Source organism: Ovis aries, chromosome 1, assembly GCF_016772045.2.
Source record: "Ovis aries strain OAR_USU_Benz2616 breed Rambouillet chromosome 1, ARS-UI_Ramb_v3.0, whole genome shotgun sequence".
Classification (NCBI taxonomy): domain Eukaryota; kingdom Metazoa; phylum Chordata; class Mammalia; order Artiodactyla; family Bovidae; genus Ovis; species Ovis aries.
The window spans coordinates 120,118,368-120,130,433 of NC_056054.1; positions in this window are offsets into that span (position 1 = coordinate 120,118,368).

A 12,066-nucleotide genomic window follows, 5' to 3' on the forward strand; every position below is an offset into this window, starting at 1 on the left:
AGAAGAGGACCATACTCACTAGCAATGGGCCTCAGCTTGTAAGAACTGGCAGTGTTTCTTTTAAATGATTTTTGTGGCAGGCCAAGTGTCAGATAGTGGGTCTCCTCTATCTATATTTACTATCTTAGGGGTCAAGGAAAGGCACCAGATAACTCTTTCTTCCTAACTTCCCAACTTGAACAGGGGTGACTTCAGTTTTAACTAGGTATAGAACTTCCATTTCATGGTAATGAAAACACATAAAATTCAATGACTTCTGAAGAGATGGTCAATTTCCTCTTAAGCTGTAAATAACATTGGAGCGATCATTTCCAGAGGTCAGTTTTGCCTGGGATTGTGTAGGACTTGGAGGCTGAGTCTGAAGTTGGGACAGGGGCACTGGAGCCTGAAGTACCAGGCCCAGGACTTAGGCATCTTAAAGATTTGCCCATCACTGGACATGCCATGCAAAGGAAGATCAGAGGGAGCCAGGTCCACAAGCCAGGTCATCCCTCCTGTCTTCTCAGTGGGAATAGTTGCAATAACAGCACAAAAACTCTGAAACAGCACCCGTACTCTGCAGTCAAGCACTGTATGTGATTTTGATGCAAACCTATTGTTCACCCACATTAAACATCCCTTTTGTGCTTGCCTGAAATATCAACAAACATCAAGACTCCATCAAAATTATCCACAGAAGGTCTCTCTGGAGAGAAATCTCCATAGACAATGAGGTCTGGTAGATGAGCTGCTATTTTGACGATGGCCCGGTCCTGTGATTCAAGTTCTCTTCGAGTGTTCATGTTCAAGGCAAATATTCAGGATTGTATGATCACCACGAACAGTCCAGAATGGACCTTCTAGAAAACAAAGCTGAGATTGGAGGCAGTCTGACTTATATTCATTCACTCACTTTCCTATTTCTTTTTCCCCATCTGCTCTAACCTGCAAAACGCTCATTTAAGCAGTTGATGTGATAATGGCTGAGTTGTTGACCATCATTTGCATGAAAAGGTGAGCCCTCAGGGTGCAAGCGCTGAGGCAGAGGGACCAGAGGCACTAGCGCTTCGGTCCAGGCCCTTCCCTTTCTGTCCTTATGTTCCCTCTTTTATTCCCCCTTCCCTTTTGGTCTCTTATTTTTTCTCTTTTTTGAAAACTAAAAAAGAAAGCATAAACATGAGTTTATGTGTGCGAATATTTATAGAAAAGTGAAAGTGAAAGTCGCTCAGTCATGTCCAGCTCTTTGTGACACCGTGGACTATACAGTCCCTGGAACTCTCCAGGCCAGAATACTGGAGTGAGCAGCCATTCGTTCCCTTCTCCAGGGGATCTTCCCAACCCAGGGATCGAACCCAAGTCTCCCTCATTGCAGCCGGATTCTTTACCAGCTGAGTCACCAGGGAATCCCAATTGATAGAAAGGTAAATAGCAAAGTGGAGGGTCATATACAAACAAGAGATGAAGTATTTTAAGGTATAGATATAAAGAAATAGAGAAAAAGAATTAAAAGGGGTGTGTGTATGTATAAGACTTTAAACCGTAAATGGAAGGAAACGTGGAAATGTTGATTTGTTACCTAGTTAGTTCTGGGAAAACTAGGATTCCCTAAGGCATTTCTTTGACTGCTGGGGTTAATGAAATGCTCACACCTGAATGTGGTGAAAATCATGCTGAACCATCCTGAAATAACATAGCCAATATTTTCAGAGCAATTCAAGTTCCTGGAATAAATGATACAGATAATGAGGGAGTTTTTTAAAAAAAGGAGGGACTGATACTCACCAACATGAAGGAAGTTGTTAGTAATTTCAACCAGATGTAAGTCATGTTGAGGTACATAAGAGTGTTAGAAAAATTGAGACAGTTTACATATATCTTTTTTACATATAGCATTTTTTTAAAGTCCAGAAAAACATTAGTATATTGGCATATTTTACAAAAAAACCCTTAAAAGTGACAGAAACCTTTAAAAATAGGCGCTAAATATTAGGTATTAGATAATCTTTAAAAGGAAAAACTTGGTAAATACAAATGTTAAGAAATGAACAGAAGGTAGGAGAAGTATACAACTAACTTTTTTTTTTTTTAAAGGAATATCACTGCATATGCTAGGAACAGTCAATAGATAATAAATACATCAGATAAATATTTTCAGATAGTAAATTTGATAAGTGCTATATGAACTTATAAGAAGGGTATGAGAATGACCAGAATGAGCTGAGACTTAGGAAGATGCTGAAGTTAAGAAAACCTAGAGGGGCTTTTAGGCTTTATTGACAGAAAGGCGATTAATAAAGGAAGAATAAGGACAAAGCTTAACTTGATGTACTACACAACACTTCTTTGTTTCTGTCTTCTCCATTATGGAGAATTGAAAATATAACAAATATTGACAAGAAAGAATTGAAGTCCAAGATAAGAAAACAGTGTTAAAGTACCGAGTCATTTAAATTCAAGCAGCTATCCCCAGGGCTTCTCTGGTGGTTCAGCAGTAAAGAATCTGCCTGCATTGTAGGAGACTCAGGTTCAACCCCTGGGTTAGGAAGATCCCCCAGGGAAGGAAATGGCAACCCACTCCAGTATTCTTGCCTGGGCAATCCCATGGACAGAGGAGCCTGGTGGGCTACAGTCCATGGGGTCGAAAGAGCTGGACACGAGTTAGTGACTAAACCACCATCACAGCCACAGCCATCCCCAGATAACCTATATCCACTGAAATACATGGAAAGAATTGACAGATGTAACTTCAGTAATCTCAAAAAATAATGGAAAGGCCTTTCCTGGTGGCTCAGTGAGGGCTTCCCTGATGGCCCAATGGTAAAGAATCCACCTGCCAATGCAAGAGACAGGTGTGATCCCTAGGCTGGAAGGGTCCACATGCTGACGAGCAGCTAAGCCCGTATGTTAATGCTACAATTACTGAGCCAGTGCTCTGGTGCCCAGGAGCTGCAACCTCTGAGCCCACATGCCGCAGCTGCTGAAGACTGCACGCCCTAGAGCCCGTGCAACAAGAGAAGCCACTGCAATGAGAAGCCTGCCCGCCGCAGCTGGAGAGCAGCCTTCGTTTGCTGCAGCTGGAAAAGCCCATGCAGCAACAAGGACACAGAATGGCCAAAAATTTAAGAATAAAATAAAATTAGTTTTAAAAAATGGAGAATGTGAGAAGGGCTGGAAAATTAGAGGCTGGTACATTTTCTCCTGAACTTCAAAAGATAAGACTACGTGTGGATTCCAGAAAACATAGTTTGGTAAACATGGCACTATCAGTCAATACAAGCTAGTTTTGCTTCATCAATGGAAAACTCCAAAATCTCAGTGGCTGGAAATAACAATGGCACATGTCTTACTCATGCCACATATCCACTGTGGGCTTCCCAGGTGGTAAAGAATTTGCCTGCAATGCAGGAGACAAGGGTTCAATCCCCGGGTTGGGAAGATTCCCTGAAGAAGGAAATGGGAAACTATTCCAGTGTTCTTGCCTCAGAAATCCCATGGACAGAGGAGCCTGGTGGCCTACAGTCCACGGGGTCGCAAAGAGTCGGAAAGACTTAGTGACTAAACCACCACCCCATGTCCTTTATAGGTAGGCTAATGCCCTACTCTATTGTTGTCTTCATTCTGGGACCCAGGCTGGGACATTTCAGTTTCCCAGACACAGTGGCAACAGAGGATTCCACTGTAGACTCCTTCTTAAAGTGTCCTCCCAGAGGTGACTTCACTTCCACTGACGTGATATTGGTTGGCCAAAGCAGGAAGGTGCGATCCTACTGTGTGTGCAGTGGGAGAGAGAGCTGGGATATTTGTGAGTTGCCATATTCAGTAATAGGGTTTCCCCAGGGACTCAGTGGTAAAGAATTTGCCTGCAATGCAGGAGTCGCAGGAGACTCCGGTTCTATGCCTGGGTCAGGAAGATCCATGGAGGAGGAAATGGCAATCCACTCAAGTATTCTTGCCAGAAAAGTCCCATGGATAGAGGAGTCTGGCAGGCTACAGTCCAGAGGGCTGCAAGGAGTCATACAGAGCTGAGCACAGAGCATGCTGCATAATACATGAGCACTTGCATCAGTAAGAGGTGATGAAAAGGAATTAAAATGGACTCAGAGCTGAGAACAAACTGGCCTTATTTCCTTTTTTTGATTTATTAAACTTTTAAATCAAGAGAATGCTGTCTACAAAGCATATCTTGGATGTAACAAGGCGTTTGGCCAAGTTTCTCACATCTTTGTGGGTAACATACTAAATTATAGGAGGGATGAAAATGTCCCTAGCAGGATAATGGTTAGACCTAAATGATATTGATTTGTGTTCTAGTGTCCACTTAGATGGAGCCTCCACAAGTGTGCTAGAGGACTCAGATAAAGATACAGTTGGAAGGAAAGCTAATATATTGAATGACAGAATCTTAAAATATCTTAATTGACTGAAATAACAATGAAATTTCAGAAGAATGAATGCAAATAAGTACTGCGCTTAAAATTTTAACAATATCAAACCCATAAGCATGTAGCGTAAAAGATTAGATTTACTGCAAATTCAATGCTGTCTTTCAAAAAACTTATTGAAGTATATAATATGTACAGAAAAGGCCAAATTTCTAAGTGGATAGCTCAAGAAAGAACAGGTGGACTTTCCTGGTGGTCCAGTGGTTAAGAATCTGCCAGCCAAAGCAAGGTACATGGATTTGATCCCTGGTCCAGGCAGATTTCACATGCTCTTGGCAGCTAAGCCCAGGTACCCACAACTACTGAGTCTGAGCTCTAGGCCCCGTGAGCGGCAGCTCCTGAGCCCATGTGCCCTGAGCCCGTGCTCCACAATGAGAGAAGCCACAGCGATGAGAAGCCTGCGCACCCCAAGTAGAGGAAGCCCACATGCAGCAATGACGACCCAGTGCAATCGAAAACTAACTGATTATAAAAAGTGAAGCAATTATTATACTCTTTGTAAAAAAAAAAAAAGAACCGGCACTACAGAAACCAGTTTCATGCTATCTCCCATTCACTCCCCCTACACCTCCCCAAAGTTAGTCTATCTCCTGATTTCGAATATCATAGATAAGTTTTACCTTATTTTTAACTTTGTGTAAGTGGAATATTATATATACGTTCTTATTTTTTCTCAAATGGTTGTGATATTTATCCATGTTGTTGTGTGTAATTAGTAATCATTTATTCTCAATGCTATATGTATCGTTTGGTTATATACAAATTATTTATCCCTTCTACTATTGACCTATGGGTTGTTTTTCCAGTTTGAGGCTATTAGGAATAATGCTGCTAAGAGCATTCTTTTTGTAAAAAAGAATTTATTTATTGTTGTTTTTGGCCATGCCACATGGCATTTGGGATTAGTTGCTCGACCAAGGATTGAACCCATGACCCCTGCACTGGAAGCTCAGAATCTTAATCACTGGATAGCAAGGGAAGTGCTTAACAGCATTCTTGTACATGTGTTTTGGAGAACACATATATGCATTTCACTTGGGCATATACCTAAAAGTGGAATTGCTGAGTTAGTTTATACCCCCCAAGCAAAATGTGAGAGGTCTGTATCCCAGTTAACATTTGCTATTGTCAGTATTTTAAAATTTTGGACTTCTTAGTAGGTGAGTGGTGATATCTGTGGGTTTGTTTCCCTGAAGGTACTAGAGAAATTAAGCATGGACATTTTGGATGCCATGCAAATCTTAAGGTAGTAAGCAGTGTTCAAATTTTACTCAGAGTATTGGGTTTAGTTCTACTCACTTCATTTGAAGTTCACCTACTATGAAATCTGAGGAATGATGGGAGACATTGGAAACACTGTCAGGAGATAACACTTGCATAAAAATGGTCATTGCCTTTGGATGTTTAAACTGAACTGTGAAAGGTTTGGAGTAACCAGGAGATATATGGGCAAAGTCTAATTAGACCCCTGAATTTAACAAAAGAATTCCCCTACTTTCTCCCTCAGGTAGAGATTGGATTTGGTTAAACAAGAATAAAGTGCATGGGAGGGTTGAGGAAGGAAAGGAAATTTGGTATTCTTTTTCCTCAGCGGAGGGAGCTAGTTTATCAGAGACTAGGTAGCCATTAGTAGTATGATTTCTGTAGGAATGGATGCTCTGAAGAGGCTTCCGCAGAGGTGCTGAGCAGTCATGAGCAGAGTTAGGACTGAACCGCACCGAGCAGGGTGTAGCTCCTACCCCATTCATTGACTGTCTCAACTTTGCTTTCTTTGGCTGTCACTTGTAAGAATGTCAGTTTTCATAAGTAACAATATAGGACATCCAGTTAAATTTGAATTTTAAAGAGACAGTGAATAATTTTTTTAGTATAAATATATCAGATTGCTTGCTACTACCAGCCTCGTCAATCTTGGCAATACCACACCCTCTTCATATGTACAGTACAGACTGTTTTGCTTTAAACTCTAAAACTAAAATGGGTTAGATTTATTTTTTGCTTTGAAAGGATCAAGTAGGGTCAATGGCTAGCGATCCCTGGGAGGCAAATTTAACATTGTACCGGGTTAGTCTTAGTATTGGAATATTGGAGTGAGAGACTGTATGTCTGCAAGGTTGTAGAGGTGATTCTTGTCTTTAGTGGAAAGATGAATTACATATATATTTTTTAAATTGTAGTATTTACAATGTTTCAGATGTGTATTGTTTTAAATAAGGTGATTTGAAGATCTGGACAGATTTTTCTAAGTTTATGATTATCAGGTAAGGAAAGTAGGTGCATTTGGAGATCGAGATGACAAATATAGAAGGGAACTAGAATAACAAAATTATCTCTTAATGGACTGAAGAGGCAAAGACATCTAAAATCAATACCTGAGCTTTTCTGCTTTAGAAGACTTACTTTTTCTGCTTTAAGTTCTGCAACATCAGAAAATGATTACTGTTACGGCAAATTTTTTTTTTTTCCCAGCCCTGCCACACGGCCTGTGAGATCTTGGTTCCCTGGCCAGGGATTGAACCCATGCCCCCTGAAGTGAAAGTATTGCATTTTAACCACTGGACCACCAGGGAAGTCCCTATTAAGGCCTTTTTATATGAAGTATTTTACATGGGTTACCTCATTTAATCCTCAAAACAGCGCTGTGAAGTAGGCTTCATCCCCATTTTATAAATATAGAAACAGCAGTCCAGATGAATTTGCCTTAGGTCACACAGCTGGAAAGCAAGCCCAGGTTTGTGGAATTTCAAAGTCCCTATTCATTCTAGTATACCATGGTACATCCCATTTTATGACACTTTGGGGATGTTTAAAACCTAGAAAAAATATTTAATTTTAGAGCACTTTCAATGTCTACTGATGTACCCTCATCAATTATTTGTCCAGTTAAATCACGAGTAGAGCTTGAACAGAGTGTGGCCACTGAGAAAGCATGAAAGCATCTAGGAATGAGGATATCTGACAGAGTGAAAGAGCAAGGACTCGATGACATACCAAGACAGATTTTCCTGAATGAAGAAGAGTGTGTGTCCAATTTTAATTTGCTTAAAGAAAACTCAGCAATACCTTCAAAGGAAAATGAAGCTAAAGATCAATTACATTCATTACTGTTTCTCTAAATATCTAATAGATTTTAGTTTCCATCCCATTTTTCATCAATATGTAAAATCAGATTTTACATGAATCCAAAGGAGATACTCTGAACATAAAGGGATGTTATCTGTCAAGAAAGCTTGCCAGACCACTCTAGTCAAGGCAATTTTTCCTCTAAGCTATGAGGGCATTTAGTGTCTATAAATTTAAGTGCCTTATTATCTATTTTTAAAATCCTTGGTTATCTTTTGATCTGTTTATGTCTTCTCTGAATTGAAGCTTCTCTGTTTTAGAGATCACATACTATATATATGTGTGTTTCCTCCACAGCATCTTTCTAGAGCCCCTTCACATGGTAGGCATTTGCTATTTGATGACTCATAAGGGTATCATTTGAGAAGTTGCAGGAGAGAGGTAAATAGATAGTAATCTAGAAAAATAGAACATCTAGGATAAACAGGATGAGGTAACACTGAAACGTTCAAACTTCTAATCTCACTTAAAGGATTGACACAGATATATACAAGGTGAACTTCCATTCCTAGCCCAAGGCTTCCCCACTCTCCTTAAGCTCCCAAACCTACCTCCCCAAGGGCAGCCCTCATCTTAGCTCTGCAACTGCTGTTTCTACTCCTCTAGTCACATACCTCTTCTTTCTTCGAGGCTGAGGAAAATCAGGGCCTAGATTAGGGACTAGATCTTTCAGGACCTAGTCAGGAGTGCAGAAGACAGGAAAGGAGCCTGGATGACATTATTCGGAAGACAGCAGAAGTGCCATGTCGGTCTAAAGCTGACCCATAAAATGACAGTTTTCTCTAAAAGCCGTTCTCCTGGCCACACCCTCATCAGTAGCTCATTGTTTCACGGGCACGGACTGTGCTTCTGATTGGCTGGCACTGCCATCCCCTCCCCCCACCAGCCCCAGTGGCCCCATGGCTCACAGAAGGATGGTTTCAGGGTCCCTAGATGGAGATTTGGGGCAAGGGTCAGAGAGACTGATATGACTCCAAAGTAGTCCTTGACTATGTGGAGGATGGTTGAACTTAGGCAATAGTTGGCAGGTGATTATAAAGACAAGTTTTTCCTGAATAAACACCCATTTTTGGTTAATAATGATTGTGACTTCTACCAGAACTATGAAATTTACACTACAATACTTATCTTCAGAGATTTTTGTGAGGTGAATTTTTGACCTGTCTTTTCTGACTGGTCAAGCCCATCATTCAGCTCATTTAAGTCGCTCAATCGTGTCCTACTCTTTGCAACCCCATGCACTGCAGTATGCCAGGCTTCCCTGTCCATCACCAACTTGCAGAGCTTACTCAAACTCATGTCCATAGAGCTGGTGATGCCATCCAACCATCTCATCCACTGTTGTCCCCTTCTCCTCCTGCCTTCAATCTTTCTCAGCATCAGGGTCTTTTCCAGTGAGTCAGTTCTCCGCAGTATGTAGCCAGAGTAATGAAGTTTTAGCTTCAGCATCAGTCCTTCCAATGAATATTCAGGATTGATTTTCTTTAGGACTGACTGGTTGGATCTCCTTGCAGGCCAAGGGACTCTCAAAGGGTCCAACACCAGAGTTCAAAAGCATCAATTTTTCGGTGCTCAACTTTCTTTATAGTCCAACTCTCACATCCATACATGACTACTGGAAAAAACCATAGCTTTGATGACACAGACCTTTGTTGGTAAAGTAATGTCTCTGCTTTTTAATATGCTGTCTAGGTTGCTCATATCTTTACTTCCAAGGAGTAATTTCATGGCTGTGGTCACCATCTGCAGTGATTTTGGAGCCCAGGAAAATAAAGCCTCTCACTGTTTCCATTGTTTCCCCATCTATTTGCCATGAAGTGATGGGACTGGATGCCATGACCTTAGTTTCTTGAACATTGAGTTTTTAAGTCAACTTTTTCACTCTCCTCTTTCACTTTCACCAAGAGGCTCTTTAGTTCTTCTTCCCTTTCTGCCATAAGAGTGTGCCATCTGCATATCTGAGGTTACTGATATTTCTCCTGGCAATCTTGATTCCAGCTTGTGCTTCATCCAACCCAGCATTTCGTATAATGTACTCTGCATTTAAGTTAAATGAGCAGAGTGACAATATACAGCCTTGATATACTGCTTTGCTGATTTGGAACCAGTCTGTTGTTCCATGTCCAGTTCTAACTGTTGCTTCCTGACCTGCATACAGATTTCTCAGGAGGCAGGTCAGGTGGTCTGGTATTCCTATCTATAAAAAATTTTCCATAGTTTGTTATGATCCACATAGTCAAAGGCTTTGGCATAGTCAATAAAGTAGAAATAGGTGTTTTTCCAGAACTTTCTTGCTTGTTTGATGATCCAATGGATGTTGGCAATTTGATCTCTGGTTCCTCTGCCTTTTCTAAATCCAGCTTGAACATTTGGAAGTTCATGGTCCATGTATTGTTGAAGCCTGGCTTGGAGAATTTTGAAAATTTCTTTGCTAGTGTGTGAGATGAGTGCGGTTGTGTGGTAGTTTGAACATTCTTTGGCATTGCCTTTCTTTGGGATTGGAATGAAAACTGACATTCTCCAGTCCTGTGGCCACTGCTGAGTTTTCCAAATTTGCTGGCATATTGAGTGCAGCACTTTTACAGCATCATCTTTCAGGATTTGAAATAGCTCAACTGGAATTTCATTACCTCCACTAGCTTTGTTTGTAGTGATGCTTCCTAAGGTCTACTTGACTTTCCATTTCAGGATGTCTGGCTCTAGGTGAGTAATCACACCATCATGGTTATCTGGGTCATGAAGATCTCTTTTGTGTAGTTCTGTGTATTCTTGCCAACTCTACTTAAAATTGTCTGCTTCTGTTAGGTCCGTACCATTTCTTTCCTTTATTGCGCCCATCTTTGCAATGAAATATTACCTTGGTAGCTCTGATTTTCTTGAAGAGAATTCTAGTCTTTCACATTCTTATCTTCCTCTATTTCTTTGCATTGATCATTCAGAAAGGCTTTCTTTTGTCTTCTTGCTATTCTTTGGAACTCTGCATTCAAATGGGTATATCTTTCCTTTTCCCTTTTGCCATTAGCTTCTCTTCTTTTCTCAGCTGTTTGTAAGGCCTCCTCAGACAACCATTTTGCATTTCTTTTTCTTGGGGATGGTCTTGGTTATTGCCTCCTGTACAATGTCACGAAATTCTGTCCATAGTTCTTCAGGCACTCTGTCGATCAAATTTAATCCCTTGAATCCATTTGTCACTTCCACTGTAACACTGTATGGATTTGATTTAGGTCATACCTGAGTGGTATGATCTAGTGGTTTGGTTTTCTCTACTTTCTTCATTTAAGTCTGAATTTTATAATAAGGAGTTTATGATCTGAGCCACACTCAGCTCCCAGTCTTATTTTTGCTGTCTGTATAGAAGTTCACCATCTTTGGCTGCAAAGAATATAATTAATCTAATTTCAGTATTGACCATCTGGTGATGTCCATGTGTAGAGTCATCTCTTGTGTTGTTGGAAGAGGGTGTTTGCTATGACAGGTGCGTTCTCTTGGCCAAACTCTGTTGGCCTTTGCCCTGCTTCATTCTGTACTCCAAGGCCAAACTTGCCTGTTACTCCAGGTGTTTCTTGACTTCCTACTTTCGCATTCCAGTCCCCTATAATGAAAAGGACATCTTTTTGGGTGTTAGTTCTAGAAGGCCTTGTAGGTCTTCATAGAACTGTTCAACTTCAGCTTCTTCAGTGTTACTGGTTGGGGCATAGACTTGGAATACTGTGGTATAGAATGGTTTGCCTTGGAAATGAACAGAGATCATTCTGTTGTTTTTGAGGTTTCATCCAAGTACTGGATTTCAGACTCTTTTGTTGACTACGAGGGTAGTCCATTTCTTCTAAGGGATTCTTGCCGACAGTAGTAGATAAAATGGTCATCTGAGTTAAATTCACCCATCCAGTCCATTTTAGTTCACTGATTCCTAAAATGTCGATGTTCACTCTTGCCATCTCCTATTTGACCACTTCCCATTTACCTTGATTCATGGACTTAACATTCCAGGTTCCTATGCAATATTGCTCTTTACAGCATCAGACTTTGCTTCCATCACCAGTCACATCCACAACTGGGTGTTGTTTTCTCTTTGGATCCGTCTCTTCATTCTTTCTGGAGTGATTTCTCCACTTATCTCCAGTAGTATATTGGGCACCTACTGACCTGGAGAGTTCATCTTTCAGTGTCCTATCTTTTAGATTCACCACAGAATTCAAATTCCAAATTAAGAATTCAAATTCATATAGATCAAATTCACCACAGAGATAACTTACAACCCAATGTGGTACTAGATTTGAGTTTCTTCATTCCATGGACACTGGTAAAATATATTTTAAGTGGGTGGCATATTTTCTAACAGCATAAATCAATTTTGATTTTCTAGCTCTTCTTATGTATGTCACAACTACAACTGCTACTTAGTGACACATTTGCAAAAATCTGAATTTTAAAAAGTTGAACTGAACAACAAGCCAACATTCTCAAATAAAGCCCAGCCCTATAATGAAATTTATTGTTTCAAATGTTGTAAAACGCAGTT